Source organism: Miniopterus schreibersii, assembly GCF_964146895.1.
Source record: "Miniopterus schreibersii genome assembly, chromosome: 10".
In the NCBI taxonomy this organism is placed as follows: domain Eukaryota; kingdom Metazoa; phylum Chordata; class Mammalia; order Chiroptera; family Miniopteridae; genus Miniopterus; species Miniopterus schreibersii.
In genome coordinates, this window is record NC_138110.1 from 29,982,590 (window position 1) to 30,000,454 (window position 17,865).

Genomic DNA, 17,865 nt, shown 5'->3' on the forward strand with positions numbered 1-17,865 from the left:
TGAAGAGAACGCCTGGGCTCTGAAATTAGCAAAATCTCATTTCAGAGAGAAAAGTGTGGACCATGGCAGAAGAAACAAGGGCTATTCCTGGAGTCTGGAAGATGCAATTAAGGTACCAAGTCCAGTGATTGCTGTTTCTCTGTGTCTTGATGTATAAATGCATGTTTTTACGTTTCTATATCTGTGTGCAGTCCTAGACAGGCAAAGATATCCACGAGATGGTGTCTGGGCTGCGGCCTCCTGCAGGGGCCAAGAGGACAGATGAAGTTTCCAAAAGCAGCCTGTCTAGTTGCCCCGGCCTGTGATCAGGCAGGTCTCGGAGGCCGTGCAACCATCCCGAGCTATTGCCATTTGAATCCTTTAGATAAGGAATACATATGTATTTAAATACTATTTGCAATTCCTTTTAAAGATTTTCAAATTTTAAAATGTCAGAAATCATGAAAAATATCATTTTTCAGACACAGTCCTAAATTCTTAGTTAATACACTCACCACGCATTGCCATTATTCAAAAAGAAAACCCAAGCCAAGTTATTTCCTGTTTCAAAAATATATTAACCTGCCTGGCAGGCATGGCTCAGTGGTTGAGCATCAACCTACGATCCAGGAGATCTCTCTCTCCCCCTCTCCCTTTCTCTCTCTGAAATCAATAAAAATATATATTTTTTTAAAAATACACACACACACATATATATATATAAACTCTACTTTTTCAGCTCCCTGATATCAAAATAATTTGGACTCTAGATAATGAACAGAAGTGACATATTCTAAATAAGTAGGTTTCCTAAAATCATATCTGACCTCCTAAATCTCACTTCATCCATAATTAATTGGCCTGGTGTTGGCATTTTTAGGCAACATTTTTTTTATGGTAACAGTAGGCCATCACAAACTGGAAAACACAGAGAGTTAAGCGAAAATAATCCATAATCCCCTAATTTAAGTGAATCATTCTTAATATATTAATGTAACTTTCTCACATTCTTTCTTTTATGCATCACACACAAGTATATATGTAGGTTGTAGGACATAGTCTATATAAAATGGTGTTAGTTTAAAAAAGTAAAACACAAAATAATGAATATACAAATACACATGTGATATCAGAAAACCATCATGATCCTACCCAACAAAAGATCAAATAACATAACTACATAATCATTCTGAAAAAAAGTATGCTCCTAAATATGTAAAAGCTCAAAATTTTTAAAGATTAATTAAATGAATCCTTGACACAGTAAACATCATATTTTTTGGAAATAACAGATTCATATTCCATTTAATGGTGAGACACTGGAGCTTTTCCTGTTAATATTAGGAATCACCTGAAAATGATGCCCCCTCATCCCATGATCATTTAACACTGCTCTAGAGTTTCAGGCAAATTTAATGACATCAAAAATAATGAGAGGTAGGATGGTTGGAAATGAATACATAATACTGTCGTTTTTGCAAGGAATATCATAGACTCAATAAAATATTTACCCCCACCCAACAGGGGGAAAAAGCTGAGGCTCTGAAAAATGGGGGAATGTGCCCCAAACCCACCACTACCAAGCAGTGGCGTGTACCTCCAGCCAGGATGAGCTGGCTCCTCCATGTCTGCACTCAGAGCCTGAAAGCCCTCTCTACGCTCTCCCCTAGGCATTGTGATTTTGGGAATCTATCCTAAGGAAGTAGCCCCATGTTAAAGTGGGAGAAAGGATGGAGCAGATACTGACTGAAGTGTCATCTATAATATCAAAATATCAAGTAAAACCCTAGTACCTATCATAGCTCTAGAACTCAGCAGTCATTTACCAAAGCTGTGTCCTGACCTGTAAAATGTTTATAATAAAACAATTAAAATGTAGAAAGTTTATGTGAATAAACATCATATAATTCAATTAAACACTAAAATCTTCATGCATAGAAGGAAAGGAAACCCCATGATATATTAAGTGTTATGATTATGTATATGTTCTTTGGATGTATTTTTTCCTATTATTTTCCCACTTTTCCATTATGAGCATCTATTACTTCTATAATAGAAAAGTAAACCAATATAGAAAAGGGGACAGAATAAGACCGTATAATGTAAAATGCTAGGTGCTTTTCTTGGTTTTAGAATTTTTTACTAGCAGTGCACCCCTCCCACCTCCACTTCAGGGAAGAGCTCTGAGAATTCAGTGCATCCTGCCCCATTTCCCCTTCTCCCCTTCTTTCCTCCAAAACAAGCTGGCAAACCTCCAGGGGAGGGGAATTTGCACCACGGCCCTTTTCCCGTTGGAGTTCTGCTGTTGAAGAAGGTGGGTACTGGCAATGTCAGGGGGATCACTTTGTAAAGTATATGATTGTCTAACCACTATGCAGTACCCCTGAAACTAATACAAAACAGTATTGAATGTCAACTCTAATAGAAAAAATTAAAATTAAAAAAAAAAAATTCAAGAACCAAATCTGGAGAGGCAGATTTTAGCATCTTCTAAATCCACCTAATAGCACAGGGGGAGATACAGACTCTTCAGGCTCTGGAAGGTGCATCCGTTGAACCCTCCCTCCAAGGCTGAAAGGCTGAAAGGCAAAAATGAAGGTCTCCATCCTAACCTCTCAGGGCCTCTGGGGCTGCAGAAAGCCCAGGAAGCCAGGCTACAAAAAAGGAAGGCAAAGTGAGATGTAAAAGCCAATTTGAGTTTTTATGCTCTCTCTTTATGATCTGTTTCCTTCCAAGATTCTACTAACTGATCACATGACAGGAGGAAAGTCACCAGAACGTTCACGTCTAGTGGAATTCAAGTTTCTGATCGCACCGATTTGTGATAATATTTGGGTAGTCAAAAGCTTGCCCACCTGATCTTTTGTTTCCGAGCCCTGGAGCTAAAGCACTGCTTTCTGTAAAACCCACTACAGACACAAGAGGGCGCTAATGAGATTCAAGTGGGTTAAGATTGACACTCAATAGAAAATATTTTATTCACAGGCCCTCAACCTCAATGAGGGCCTGTGAGTAAAACTCACACAGGGGGTGGAAAACCACAAACAAAACGTAGATGGCCTGGTCACAGGAGACACGCATATTAGTGATTTTCATTTTTAAGTAGGACGAAGAGGGCAGGAATGTCAGGACAGGGTGGTGGGTAACACCATGATCTTGTAAGAGGCTGCCCAGGGCATTTGCAGTTTTGTGGATCATGAATTTGCTCCAGGCATCTTTATTGATTCTTCTGGGCTTCCGTTTCCTCATCTCAAACATGAGATGGTAATACTGTGGTACCTATTCTTCAGGGGTGTTGCAGGGACTGGGTTAGAACCATGCCTGACTCAGAGTAACTGCTCAGTAAATGTTAGTCATTTCACCTACCTCACTGAAGTCAAGCATCTATTTGTGTTCTAAAATTTTTATAGTTTTACTTCTTATATTTAGATTCATGATCCATTTTGAAATAATTTTTGTATAAACTTTAAGGTTTAGATTGAAGTTCTCCTTTAATACAGATGTCTGGCTGATTTAACATCATCTGTTGAAGAGACTATCCTTTATTTAATTGCTTTTGCAAATTTGCTAAAAAATCCATTGGCTGTGCTTGTATGGATCTATTTCTAGATTCTCTATGCCACTGCATTGATTTGTCTATCCGTTTGCCAGTCCCACACTATCTTGATTACCATAGCTTCAGAATAAGTGTTAAAACCAGGTAGCATGATTCCTAAAATGTCATCCTTCCTTTTTCAAAATTGTTTTGCCTAATTCTTGTCCTTTTCATATAAATTTTGGAAGCAGATTGCTTAAATCTACAAAAAAAAAAAATCTTTCTAGAAGTATTATGGGAAACGCATTAAGTCTATAGATAAATTATAGGAGAACTGACCTATGTTGACTCTTCTACCCATGAACCTATTATGCCTATGACTTTAGATCTTCTCCGATTATTTTCCTCAGTGTTTTGTAATTTTCAACTACATATCTTGTATATGGTTTTCTGCCAAATTTATAAGTATTTCACATTTTGGGGAGCTATTGGAAATATTTTAAAAACTTTTCCATTTCCAACTGTTTGTAAGAACCAGCATATAAAAGTAAAATTATTTTTGTGTGTTGACGTTGTATCCTATAACTTTGTTAAATGTATTAATTCTGGGAGTTTGTTCAGTTTTGTTTTTGTAGATTTCCCAATATTTTCTACATAGACAATAATGCTGTCTGTGACAAAGGACAATTTTATTTCTTCCTTCCCAGTCTATATCCACCTCTCCCTTTTCCTCTCTTGTCTTGTTACACTGGTTAAGGCTTTTGGTGTAATGTTCAATAGGTGTGCCAAGAGTGGACCCCTTGCCTTGTTCTCCATATTAGGGAGAAGGCATTTAGTCTTTCCCATCAATTATGTTTGGTGTAAGCTTTTCTACATTGCCCTTTATCAAGGTGAGGGAGTTCCCCCCCCCCCCCCCCCAATTTCTAGTTTGCTAAGAGTTGTTTTTTAATAATAATTGAATGCTGAATTTTGTCAAATGCTTTTTCTACTTCAACTGATATCATGTGCCTTTTCTTCAGTTTATGTGGTAGATTACACAGTGAATTTCAAATACTGGACCAGCCTTGCATTCCCTCTTGGCCATGGTGCATCATTCCTTTCATATATTGCTGGGCTTGCTAATATTTTGCTAAGGATTTTTGCATCTTGGTTCATGAGAGAGATTGGTCTGCAGTATCTTTTCTTTGTCTCATTTCATGCCATGGTAATACTGGCCTTACCAATGAGCTGGGAAGTAGCTCCTTCTCTTCTATTTCATGGAAAAGATTGTATAAGATTGACTTTATTTTGTCTTTAAATGTTTGGTAGAATTCGCCAGGAAACTGATTCCTTTCTCAGAAGATTAAATGCAAATTAAATGTATTTAATAGTCACAGTTAGTATCAATTATTATGAGTTATCTATTTCATTTTGGTTCAGTTTTGGTAGTTTGCAGTTTTTAAGCACTTGGTCCATTTCAGCTAAGGTATCAATTTTATGTGCTTAGAACTATTCATAGAATTCTCTTATTATTCATTTAATGCCTTTAGGGTCTGTCATAATATCCCATCTTCATTCCAGATGTTGGCAATTAGTGTCTTTTTTTCTTTGTCATTGCTTGTTATTTTCCTTTCAAAAATTTTTTCTTTTGGTTTCACTGGTTTTCCCTATTGTTTTTCTGTTTTAAATTTCATTATTTTTTATTACTTATTATTTCCTTCCTTCTACTTATTGGCTTTCTTTTTTTTTTCTATCCTAGTTTTGTAAGGTGAGTATTTATATTATTGATTAGAGGGGTTTTTTTCCTAATTGAAGCATATAATGCTATAATTTCCCTCCATGCATTACTTCAACCACATTCCAGAAATTTTGATATTTTATATTTTCATTTTCATTCAGTTCAAAATATTTTCTAATTTCCATCGAGAATTTGTCTTCAACAAATGGGTTATTTAGAAGTATGTTGTTTCATTTCCAAGCATTTGGAGATAACCCTGTTATCCTTCTGTTATTGACTTATAGTTTAATTCCATTATGGTCAGAAAACACACAATTTCAATTCTTTTAAATTTGGCTATGACCTAGGATACCAGGACGTGGTCTATCTGAGTACAGGTTTTATGCTCACTTGAAAAGAGTGTATCTACTGCTGCAGCTGGGTGGAGTGCTCTAAAAACGCCGACCAGAACGAGCTGATCGATGGCGCTATTCGCCTCTCCCACCGCCTTGCTGATCCTCAGCCTACCAGTTCTATTGATTACAGAGGAAGTATGTTGAAGTCCAACTATAGCTGAGGATTTTCCACTTCTTCAGTTCTTTCAGGTTTTACTTATGTAGTTGGAAGTTCTATAGGTTTTCCACTTTGGAGTGAGCTTTTATCATTATAATGTCCTCATTTATCATTTGCTATTTTTATTCTTCAGCTGACTTTCTCTAATACAGCCTTCTTTTGATTAGTGTTTGCATCCTTTATTTCTGTACTCTTTTGCTTTTCAACCCTCTACACATAGCATTAAGTGGGCTTCCTATAGGCAGCACTTAGTTGGGTCTTGCTTTGTTTACTCGTTCCAATTCTGTCTTTAATTATTGTGATTAGGCCACTTATGTTTAATATAATCATTGGTGCATCTGAATTTAGGCCTATTATTTCCAATCTGCTACTGAGACCATCTAGTGAGTTTTTATTGTGCTTACTATATTATTCATTTCTAAATTTTCCATTTGGTTTTTCTTTATACCTTCTATATCTTTCTTTGCTGAGACTTTCTCTCTTTCCATTTACAGCAGTAGTGTCACCCTCACTTCCTGAAGCATTTTTATATTAGCTGCTTTAAAGTACTGGACAAATCCAATATCTGTGCCACCTTGGCAACGGGGTCTGTTGATCTGTCTTTTCCCATGAAAGTTGAGGTTTTCCTAGTTTATTGTATGCCAAGTAATTCTGGCTTATATCTTGGACATTTTGAAGAGGATGTTATAAGACTCTGGGTTCCGTTTCAATATTACAGAAAAATGTTGAGATTTTTGTTGAAGCAGGCAATTAGCCAGGTTCAGTTCAAGCCACTTGCTATGACCTGCCCTTCGTGGCTATGGTTCCAATGCCAGTTCAGTTTTCAAAGCCCTTGCTGATCCATCTGGATTGGTACTGAGTGCATATCCAGCGGCTGATCTGGGACCTGGGCAGTAATCTAACTTGTTATTCCGTTTTCAAAATTTTCTGCATGCTGTTTAGGGTCAGATTCATGCATGCATATTTGTGGCCAGCCCAGGGCTTCACAAAAAAACCTGCAGGACACGTTCCTGAGCTCCCCCTCCATGATGCCCCTGATACTTTTAGGTTCCCTGGGGCTCCCCTTCTTCATCCTTTGACCAGAAAGCTGGTTCATTACTTACCCTGTTCTGCCACCATCACTGCCTCAGGTCCAGCTTCCATTGTCTCTTCTGGGTTATAGCTACTGCTGATCCTGGCTGGTGTCCCTGCCTTGATTCCTTATCTTTTTCTAATCCATGACAGAGGTGTTACTACTCAACTTTCCAAAGCATTGAAAATAGCTGAAGCAGGGAAACCTGCTCACTTCTGCTGGGGATAAGGCCCAGGGCTCCTCCCATCCCCAGCCAGCCCACCTTCCAGCTTCTTGCCCACACCATCTGGGATCCTATGTCTCTGAGACCTTTTGCTACCACCTAAGGGCTTCGATTCTAAGCCTATCGGTTGTCAATTAGTTACATCTACCTTGCATTTAAGAGAAGTCCTCACACATAAAATATATATTCATTCCATAAACCAGAAGCAGACATACTTTTTTAAAAATAGAATTTCTTACATATCAGAGACATACCAGAAAACAGTCCCAAGTCAGTCATTTGCCTGCTTGTTCATGTCCTTTCCTTTGGCCAAAGATGCCAAACATGCCACGGAAGAGGCTGAATGGTAACTCCTTCCTGGCAGAGTCGTCAGCCTTTTTCCTAAACAAAGAGCTCTTCAACACTGCCCTGTGTGGTCTTTTCACAAACCCCTCACCCATTCTTCTTTCTCACTCGATGTCACAGTGAAATCACAGGTCACGTGTGCTCTGTAAACAGGCTCAGCGATGCAAGAGCTGCAGGGCCTTCCTAAGAGAGTTATACCATTCAGCCCAAGGATTTTCAATGCAACATGGGTTGTTTTGGTTTTAAAAAGCACTGTTATAACTATAGGTATATCACATTTTATCACAAACCAGCCCTTTTCACATACTAGACAAGGCTTTGGTTTGGAAACCAAGCATCCACTTGCACATTGGACCCTACAGTTCCCATGGAAGGAATATTACTCCCACTAAAGTCTGAGTGTTTCAGTCTGCCTTTCCACGGCACCTTCCCACGAATTTTTTCCCCCCATTTTGATGTGACTTTTAATTTTGATATAATTTCAAAATTACAAAAAGTTTGCTGAAATAGTATAAGGACTCCTTTTTATTCATGCACATCTTACCCAGATTCATTAACTGTCTACATTGTGCACCATTTACATTCTCTCTCTTTGCCTAAACTTACAAAAACGTATTTTAAAATAAAATTGTATGTATTTAAGGTATACAACATGATGATTTGCTATACAATATACACAGTGAAACAATTATTGTAGTCAAGCTAATGAACCTATCATCTGCTCACATAGTTCATTTGTGTGTGTGTGATGAGAACACCTGAAATGTACTCTCTTCGCACATTTTAGGAATTCAATACAGAATTACTAACTACCGTCATTATGCCTGTACATTAGCTCACTAGACCTATTCGTCAGGCTTTCCCACTCTTGCCTTGGTTTTCTTTGCACTAAGGCAGCAGGAAGGAAAGTCTCTGCTACAGCCATAGACTCTGGAATCATATGATCAGATGTTTCACCACTTGAAACTATGAAGCTAAAAATAACTCCTATTTATTTCAACCAAACATACAGAAATAAATGGACCAGTCATATGAAAATTTGAAAAATTGTCTCAGTAAAGGCAATTTTCTGCTAAAAACAATTGTCAGTGGTCACGAGAGGGGTTTTTTTTGGGGGGGTGGGGTACCTGTAACTTGTTCATTGGGAGTAAAGGTGGGTGTTGCTGTGTTGCTGGATGGGATTGCTTCTTTCTGGAGGCCCATGTAAGCCCAAGACTGACACTGCTTTCTCCAACAGGAGCACAGTGGGGCTCTGACAGTCACTGAGAGTTCTTAAATCAACCTTATCTCCAGAAAAGGAAAAACCATTAATACCAGTAAAGCCTTATCTTCTGGGAAGGGCTAATTCATCCAAAAGATGGGATTTCATCTTATTTTAATCAGACCATTAAAACTTACTCTTCTAAACTCTGAAATGGATTCACTGACCCCCAATTTCCATTATTCATCAAAGCCGGCAGTAAATATTGAAAAGAGGTTGATAATGTTGACATTCTTGGAACTAAATGGAGACCTTGGAGCCTGCATTATTATTATTCTCTCTCCCACTTAACTGTCTGCCCTAAATAACAAGCCCAGGCCCAGTTCTCCCCAAGGGCAACTGTCAAAGAAATATTCTTTCAGCACTGATTACTGCATGAAAATTAAGGGAAAGAAGCTGCCAATTCTAGACTGAAGACAAGAATTTGATCTGCACAAAGAGCTCCAACAAGGTGTCAAAGTTTTGAATCCCCTGCTGATATTTAGCAGTATTTGCAATGCAAATTTTCAGAAGCATTCTTAGAAAAATTACTAACCTCTCTCTACCCCAGGATTTCTGTTTCCTAAAAAAGGGTCCACAAAATAAATTTTAAATAAATCAGGCCTCAGGGCCTCTCTTAATACTTGCAAGTTTAATCAGTAACTCTCAGAAGACAGAGGCACTCTACCAGGATCCCTAAATACAGTATCATGGGGGTGGTTCTTTCTGTTTGTTTTTTAACATCCATTCTTTTTTTTAAAGACTTTTTAAATTGAATTTTAGAGAGAAAGGAAGGGAGAGAGAGAGAGAGAGAGAAACATCGATGTGATGTGAGAATGCCTCCTGCACGTCCCCTACTGGGGATCAAACCTGCGCACGTGCCCTGACTGGGAATCAAACCAGCAACCTTTTGGTGTACGGGATGAAGCCCAACCAACTAAGCCACATAGGCCATGGCTGGGGTGGCTTTTTCTGATGAACCTTCCCACCAGGACATGATGCAGCCAAGCCCTCTGCACCTTCTTCTCCCATCTCATGCCATGTGCGGGACTGATTTATTTCTGAAACTACACCTTCACCTTCCCACCGGCAGCAAAGTTTAAGTCCCTGATTCCCATACTAAAGGTTGAAAGTAGGCCCTCACCAGCCACCAATTCAGGAACAGCCTCATTACCCCGGAGGCTATTGTGGCCTCAGTTACACCTATGCTCCTTGGCCTCTCTCAGTCTCCCCCATTCCACATCCTCCCATTTTGCAGATAAGAAGAAAGCAAAGGAATGAAGAAAGTTTAATAGATTAGCCAGTTTTGAGCTTCTAAAGAATGTTGGCAGGCTCCTAATTTCTCTGTGAAAAGTAAAACAGTCATTTTAATGATCTGCTCTATAATGTTCTTTCAGGACTTGCATCCAATAAAATACCAGTGGAAACACACAGCCTTCCCAAGGCGTCTCACAGCCTGAGGCAAAATAAATCAGAAAGACTCCACAGGCTCAGCAGAGACAGGACCATTCTGACCATCTCATGTGCAGATCTAACCCTGCTCTTCCCACAGGGACCTGGTGAGGCATCGAGTCAGTGACAAGGGCTCACTTGACAGTGACCCTGGGAGAAGCAGCTGCTCCCCTGGCTTAGGGAAGGGATGCACAAAAGGCATACACATGGGGCACCCCCTCCAAATGGCTTACCTGTATTCTGAGGTGACAGAGGCAAGAGGCATGAAGCTTGAGAGAGCAATTAAGCCCAAGCAGGGTTGGCTGGAGCCCATAAACACCCCAAGTCATAGAAGGGTGGCTTGGTATGAACCTGAGTAACTAGAGATGGTTTCACAAAAAAGGACAGTAGAGCCATAACTTAAAGAATGAGGCACACTTAGCTGCAAGAAGACAGGTGAGCTTCCGGGCCTGATAAAAGAAAATGTGTCAATGGTCCCCCTGATTTCTGCTTTCAGGACAGTGCAGTCCCCAGCCCCAGATTTTGACCTTGCCACATTACTACTCCAAAGCCACTTGTGGAGATGCAATATGAAGTGTCTAGAACTAGGCAGAGCACTCTAATAAGTGTCTATACCCGCAGTCCCAGGCATCCCAGATGTGACTCCATAAAAATCAGGAATAAACTTTTGGGTGTTATTTATATTCCAGTATGTTAATTCTGTATTTCTCTCTATTTAAGATTTTAAAATCTGTACAATTTTAACTTCCTAAAATAAAAGCCAACTTACTAAACTTCCTAAAATTCTACCAACTATTAGTGAATCTGCATCTAAGGGGATTCGCTGCTGGCCCTCTCCAGGGTGTCCCCTCTGCGGTCGCCTGAAAAGATCTGCGTCCTGTGATTGACTCGGCTGCCAGCATCCCAGGCAGACCCTGCTCAGGGCTCTCAGAGGAAAAACTGCTGCCTGAGAAGCCTTAAACCACAGCTCCCCGCCTCTTTACCCCGCCCCCAGCACTTGATTTAATTGGTCCTGTGCGTGGACCAGGAATCTGTTCATCAGAGTTCCATGGGTGATGCTCCTGCGCAGCAGGGAGGGAACCACTGGCCCGTGCTAAACCAAGCCATTACCTAAGAAGTCTGCTGGGTTAGGGCTCTCTCCCACCTCACTATCAGCTCCTGCTTCTAACCAAAAACATACTCAAAGGCAAACCCAGGAAAAGCCAAGTTCCATGCTCTCCAGGGGGCAGAAGACTGTTGGTATGGACAAGACAGGTGATGTTGATTCCCACCAGCCCGGCCTGCTTCCTCCCACCCCCAACTCCAAATTGCTGGAAGTGGCTCCCAGGCCTCATCACGTTTTATAGGCAGCTTTTAAATTTCAACTTTTAAACATTATTTTAAAATCATAACATCACACAACGCAGTTAAATAATGTTTTAAAATATAACAATCCTTCGTTTCCTCTCAGAGTACTTTATTACGTTGTCGGGGCCCTCCACAATGGGATTTCAAGGACTCTTTTAAAATGTGGGTCCAGGGTAGTAGTCATTTGCCTATGACTCAGTTAAACCTAAATTCTTTAGAAGTATTAGAAGCTTGACAAATGTATTTTATGATATTATTTTATGACCTAGAACAAAACCAACACATGCATAATAGGCAGAGAATTGGAAGCCCTCCTACTGTGACTGATTCATACTCATTCATACCTATTGGCTCTGAATCAGTGATGTTCAAAGAGAGCAGAAGGCAAATAATGCAACTTCCTTTAAAAAGAGAAAATAATCAGATCTCTCTCTTGACTGTGCATGTCCACTCTACCATCTGCATTCTGACAGACTGAAACATGTATGAGTGCATTAATATGTATGGATACATTTAACGCATAAATACACTTAAAATAATATCAAATACATGCTACAACATGGATGAACCTTGAACAAAGGATCATGCTAAGTAGAATAAGCCAGTCACCAAAGGGCAACTATTGGATGATTGCACATATATGAAATATCTAGAATAAGCAAATTCAGAGAGACAGAAAAGGGGTTGGGGGAGGAGAGAATGGAGAGTTATTGCTTAATGGGTACAGAGTTTCTGTTTGGGGTGATAAAAATGTTTTGGAAATAGATGGTGGTGGTGGTGGTGGTGGTACACCATTGTGAAGGTAATGAATGCCACTGAATTATACAATTAAAAATGGTTATCATGGCAAATTTTATGCTATATATATTTTGCCACAATAACATAAGTGAAAATAAAATCACATCAAAATACTACTTGGCTAAAAACCAATGGCCTGATATCCATAGCAGAAAGTCCTGAAAGCAACTAAGACAATGTCTCCAGAGTCAGGTGGCCTGGCTTCTCGACCTGGGCATCCGTGTGGTCCCTGACAGTTCTGGGGGTGTTTCCTGTGTACAAATAGGTGTAAGACTAGTCTAACCCTTACAGAGCAGATCAGGGCTGTGAGTCTGTGGACTTCACTATCACCCATCCTGTCTCCTTGGCCAACACACTAGACTCCTATTTATTTAACAGCTGTTCCCTGGCAGCTATAATCACATGCTCATTAGAGCTGAATTGTTTGGCCATGCTAATCATCATTACAGGCTGTCAATGATGAGCATTTTGTTTTCAGTTGTATAAACACATGAGCAATTCACATGTCATCAGCTACTTAATAAATACTTCAGACCATGCCTCCTCAATGGGAGCAAGAACGAAGAAAATTGGTTCTTGGGGGCAAAAATTCCTTAGATATTGCAATGGTTTATGGTCTTCTACAGGGACACAGGCTATGAGAGATACACAGTATGTCTTTGGCATTAAAATTTAAGGGGTGGGAGTGGTTAAGAAAAAATGCTCCCTAAAAGGATGGTAATGGAAAAAAGGTCAACAAATATTGCTTTATACCCTTTAATTAAAGATTTTTCTTAGACCAAAAATAAAGAAAAACCAGCTGTTTTTCACAATAAAAAAAGAAAAGGGAAAAAAGCTTACGAAAAGAATTTTTCATTAGAGACCAGTGTATGGCTTTACTGCAAGCCTCCCTCCAGTCTTCCCAGCATTTTGTGCAGCTATCTGTGCGGGGCCTTACCCTCCATTTGGCCCAAACTCTCAGCTTTTCCTAAACCAGCATATGCATTCATTCAGGCAAGCAGTCACGAGTATTGGTTAAGCTCCAGACACTCTGCTAGGTCCATTTGGCAGAACCTGCCTTGTCCAAACGGAATCTACCAGGAAAGAGAAGGCCTTGACCTCTTGCTGCACCACAGCCTTGAAGGGAAGGAGCAGGTTATAGATCAGGGAAGTAGCTGCATGCATGGGCTCTGAAGCCAGGAAAACTGGTTTGAGGCCAGGTAGCATTGGCTCTCATCAAACAAGCAACTGATCTGACCTTTGGAAAATCGTCAAGTGATATGACCTTTGAAAAAAAGAGATGGTGATATTTCTTACAGGGATACGGTGAGAATCAAGCGAGAGATGACAACAGACATTTGTCCCTTGCAAGTTCAAGTAACTATGGTAATGTTTTACCAAGGGAAATAGAACAATTAGAAAATACACAGCTAACTATCATGAGTACCAACACCCTCACACTCCAGCTAGGTCCCTGGAACTATCTCTGAGGGTGAGCTGTAGCTTTAAGATCAGCTTACAGGAGAATGGGCTCCAGAAGGTCAGATGCAAAGTCCAGCCTGGAATACCAGGGGACAGACAAGGGCTGCAGCAGGCAGGGTTTCCAAGTCAATGAAGAATTTCAGCAATGTGTATCCCTGTTTTCTATGCTAATTTATCGAGCCAAGAAGAGGGGGATTCACTCTAGTGCCCAAGGACACAGTGAGTTCACTTCCCACAAACATGAACTAATAAGCAGGCAAAGAAGTTGGCTGCCTTTGGGGTATGATTTCAGGGGCCCAAGAAGGAACAGGCCTTTGAAAAAGTATGCCTCTCCCAACTTGCTGAAACTTTCTTTTTCAGTGAATACATGTTCCCTTTCCACAAAGAAAGGTAAGGTTCCAGCATACATCCCCTAGGAGAGAGGTGTTAATAAAGCTTACATTCCAGAGTCCTTCACTCTCACAGGTCCCTTTCTAAGACGTTGGAAGAGGGCCTAGCAATGTGTTCTTGTGGTCCTATATTTTCATGCAATTTGCAAAAGGAAGCTACCGTAAAAGCAATCACAGAAGACCACGCTCCCTTTCTGTGCCAGTTCCCTCCATCACACTTTTTCAAGTGACAGGTGGTAGGATGATTGCAGGCATTTGGGGGACCCAGTAAGGAAAGGGAATTGGGGGTTTAGTGAGGTATATCTACCTGGTTTACCATCTCTTTGGTGTACAGTTAAGATCAAAGAATGATTCCCCAGAATACACCTTCTGCCCAATGCAACAACTCACCAACTGTGTGACCTCAGGGAAGGCCCAGAGGTCACTGCACTATAAACATGTCATAAGTGTGTGAAGCAAGTATGTGAACAGGAGGAAAACCAGCACTTCAGATGCAAAGAGCAAAAAGCTTGTCTGTGGCATATGCTCTTCCATTTCCTATAGCTCCCATATGAAAGAAAACTAACAGGTTCCTCCTTCTCCGTGAAAAAAAGCCCTAGACATTTCCAAGAGATTACTCTGAATGAGTTGTGAAGATAAAATAAACAGTCTAAAGCAAGGGTTGGCAAATTGTTTCAACAAATTATAGCCCATTGGCCAAATCTGGTCCACTCCCTGTTTTTATAAATATAAGTTTATTGGGGACACAAAGCCATGCCCACCATTTACATATTACCTAGGGCTGTTTTTTGCCCACAAAAGCAGAGTTGCTTTAGTTGTTACAGAAACCAAGTGACTCCCAAGGCCTAAAATATTTTTTTTTCTTTTTTAATCCTCACTGGAGGACATGCTTACAGAGGGAGAGAGGGGGAGAGAAACAACAGTGGGAAAAAGAAACATCAGTGTGAAAGAGAAACATCCATCAGTTAGTTGTCTTCTCTACATGCCCTGACCAGGGATCAAACCCACAACCCAGGCATGGGCCCTGACCGGGAATCAACCGGCAACCTTTTGGTGCACAGAAGCTGTTCAACCAACTGAGCTACTTATTATCTGATCCTTTACAGAAAATATCTGTTTATCCTTGCTCTAAATTATTAATAATACAGAGCAAATTCTGATCAGTCATACCAGAACAAAGACTGAATTTTCATCCTGCATTCTCTACAGAAAATGCTACCAAATCATTGTAATATTAAGAGAATAGCAAGTATACAGCCAAAAATACTGTATTTAGAGGCACGTTAGTTTGTTAACTAACAAAAATATTAAGATTTTTTTCTGAGTTTTGAGATGTTTATGGTATCTGTCATTTGTTGTGGTTCCTTTTTTCATTCTAAAATACTCACTTTTGCACCCCGAGTTGTATGACCTTCAGGTCACACCAAAGCTGGATATGCACCTACTAACGTATAAATGACAACAGACCATTGCTATGGCCCTCGTCACCCCCATGCAAAGCTCTCCTTGACTTTGGGGGGTGGGGCAGGATGAAGAGGCATAGAGAGGAAGCAACTAATTGGAGACAAGGGAGCTTAGAGTAAGACAGTGATCACTGAAACAGACACATCCTCAGGGAGCACCAACCTTACACAGGAGGAAAAGATCACAGCTCCGTTTAAAATGGAGTGTGTTCTGTCCCAGCAAGATGCTTAAATGAAGTGTAGGCAGGGCTACAGGGGAGGCGGGGGCACTGGTAGGGGTGCAGCTGAACGCTATGTAATTAGTAAGCAATAATCACATGCAAATTGCAGCCTATTGGAAAGCAGGAAAGGGTAAAGTCAGCTAGTCTGGTTTTAAAAGCTTCCTTCTGAGTGGAGGAGGGAAGAGCTCTCGCTCTCTCTCTCTCCCCGAAGCCATTAGAAGCAGCAGCAGAGGAGGGATCCTGAAAGGTCAAACAACGCCATCGGGTCATCAGCTGGTAGGTAGGTAGTCTTGCTATAGCAAGGTCATCAAAGAGGGAAGGTTTTGAAACCACCTGGCTTTTCTATATCATCCTGCCCTAAAAATCTGAACAAGTCCCAGAAGTTTCCAACTCCAAGAAACTGTCAAGGAACATGAGGAAGTGATGACTGTGGTCCAAGGAGGTCAGAGGGGAGAAGACAGTAATTTTCAAAAGGTGAAGATGAGCGAGGTGGCTGGAGCCCGGCAATTCTCCCTGTGCTGTGAAAATATTGGTGGCAACAGAATAGGTTGCCAAAGGAGGCAGGACTGAAAGCTGAGCAGAGCACAGGGGTCTGGATGTGAGTGTGGGCACAGACCAGATGCATTGCAGCTCTACAGGGAGGCAGCCAAGGTGATTTAGCCCAAGGTGGGTCCAGCAGGAAAATCCCAAGAGTCTCATTAGGCAATGTCCTTATTCATAAGGAATCATTATGAATGGTGCCAAAACAGATACTGCAACTCTAAGACCCTCCCCTAATTCTAGATAATTAAGGCCCAGCTGTATGGATTAACCAAAAAGTTCCAGATTGTCATTTAAATTTCAGTAAATTTGACTAATAATGCAATTTATGGTGACTTTGTTTTATTAAGAATCACATAAAATGTTTTTAATATGTACCTGGAGATATAAAGCCCCCCCTCTTCCACAGAACAGGTAAAACGAGAGAGGTTATAAAGCTGAGCTCCATAAAAGATAATTATTGACCTCACCAGCCTGCAACTTCTCTCTCACACTGATGTGCTCTATCTAGCCTAGAGAAACATGCACATGAACAAGGAAATGTGTACAAGAATTTTTATAACATCAATGTCTGCAACAGTGGAAAGCCGAGGCAACCTAAATGTCCATCAGCAGGAGATGGCTCCTGAAACTGTATCTAAACAGGTATGCCACACTACAACAAAAACAAGTCACAGGAAAATACATGTAAGAGTTACAAAAACTTTGCAAAACATATACACGGAACTATATAAGGATTAGAGATTAATACATGCACAGTCAGGATAGTAATTACTTTGGAGGGGGGAGGAAGACACAACTGCTGAGTGCTATGCAACTGTACTGTTGATTTTGATTTCTTAAGGCTACTACTATGTCCACAGGTACTTATCTTGTTTTTCTTAATATCTCTTTGTATGCTTTCAACATTTTATAATAAATTTTAAAAGAATTATCAAATTAATTCCAAATTGATAGATTCTAATACAATGATGAATACATTCTTTACGGTAGGAAAAAAACTACTCAATTCAATCTCCCTAAAATGCTCTGTCATTTTGAGTATTTATCCATATAAATGTTTTATGAGGTTGTAATGATGATATACTATGGAATATTAAATGTTAAACATTTTTAATTTTGGCAGTCTTTGAAATTGTCATTTAAAATAACCCCCAAATATTTCACTGCATAGATATGCCTTGATTTTAACAACTCTCCTTTTCTTGAACATAGATTTCTTCTAATTCTCCCTTACCAATAATGCAGTACAGAATATTATTGTGTGCATAATATCTTTTTTCATTTTCAGATTTAAGATATGATCCCAGAGGTAGGATTATAGGTAAAAAATTTGATCAATAGTATAGTTGAATCTCCCCGGCATAGCACTCAGGAGTTGCACCTTTCTCCACCCTCCTGAAGTAACTACCATTCTAACTACACGTATAGTAAACACCTTGCTGACCAGTCATGAGATAACTCATGTTTGCACTTACATTAATTTAAGTAATTTTAAACACCTTGCTGACCAGTCACAAAGGAAAAGTAG

At 40.1% G+C, this 17,865-nt stretch overlaps 1 protein-coding gene across 9 annotated transcripts in view; it reads right to left on the reverse strand.

The window, feature by feature from the left end:
* Positions 1 to 17,865, reverse strand: part of FHOD3 (formin homology 2 domain containing 3) — a 396,327-nt gene that overhangs the window by 170,801 nt on the left and 207,661 nt on the right. The window lies entirely within an intron of this gene.